Source organism: Chrysochloris asiatica, unplaced genomic scaffold, assembly GCF_000296735.1.
Source record: "Chrysochloris asiatica unplaced genomic scaffold, ChrAsi1.0 scaffold00267, whole genome shotgun sequence".
Taxonomy (NCBI): Eukaryota; Metazoa; Chordata; class Mammalia; order Afrosoricida; family Chrysochloridae; genus Chrysochloris; species Chrysochloris asiatica.
In genome coordinates, this window is record NW_006408785.1 from 3077477 (window position 1) to 3078640 (window position 1164).

Below are 1164 nucleotides of genomic sequence, written 5' to 3' on the forward strand. Positions count from 1 at the left end.
ACTGATCATTTTCTTAAGGAACAGACTTAAGTATGCCCTGACAGGAGATGAAGTTAAAAAGATCTGTATGCAGCAGTTCATTAAGATTGATGGCAACATCCAAACTGATATAACATATCCTGCTGGTTTTATGGATATTATCAGCATTGACAAAACTGGAAAACACTTCTTTCTGTTCTGTGACACCAAGGGTCGATTTGCTGTTCACCGTATTATACCTGAGGAGGCAAAGTACAAGTTGTGCAAACTAAGAAAGATCTTTGTGGGCACAAAAGGAATCCCCCATCTGGTGACCCATGATGCTTGCACCATACGCTACCCTGATCCCTTCATCAAGGAGAATGATACCAATCAGATTGATTTGGAGACTGGAAAGATTACTGATTCATCAAGTTTGACACGGGTAACCTGTTGGAGGTGCCAATTTGGGAAGAATTGGTATGATCACTAACAGAGAGAGACATCCTGGCTCTTTTGATGTGGCTCATGTGAAAGATACCAATGGTAACAGCTTTGCCACCAGACTTTCCAACATTTTCATTATTGGCAAAGGCAACAAACCATGAATTTCTCTTCTCTGAGGAAAAGGTATCCGCCTTGCCATTGCTGAAGAGATAGATAAGAGACTGGCTGCCAAGCAGAGCAGTGGATGAAATGTTCTCTAGGTGATATGAATGAACAAATCTTTACATAATTAAAGATATTAAACACATCAAAAAATTTTCAATGAATTGAAAGCTTTTCATATTCAACATAGGAAGGAAAACATTACAGAAGGAAAGGCAAAGGGGTTTTGTTTTTTTTTTAATGTAGTTTTATTTCTGTACTATCTTCTTCAGTTGTTTTTAACCTTTTGGAGTTCAAACGTGTTTCAGTTGTTGTCATTGAGTCAAGCTACACTTAAAAACTATACTTAAACATATAGTTAAACATTTTTATCAGAGAATGTATAGAACAATCCTGATCAAAAGGTATAAAAATGTGGAACAGAATGTCAAATTCTCATAATCTAGACTTTCTTTTGCCATTGAGGCTAGATGTAACCCTGAAATTGTTGTCCTGGGATAATCTTTAACCCTTAAACCAAAAATATTCCCTGAAGTCTTCTTGAAACCAAACAATAGTTTAGCTTAATTTACAAAGGCTGTCTTGAGCATTATACTC

At 36.5% G+C, this 1164-nt stretch overlaps 1 pseudogene; it reads left to right on the forward strand.

Annotated features, from left to right (window-relative positions):
- The first annotated feature begins 7 nt into the window (after positions 1 to 7).
- Positions 8 to 653, forward strand: LOC102830170 (annotated as a pseudogene).
- Positions 654 to 1164: the final 511 nt, after the last annotated feature.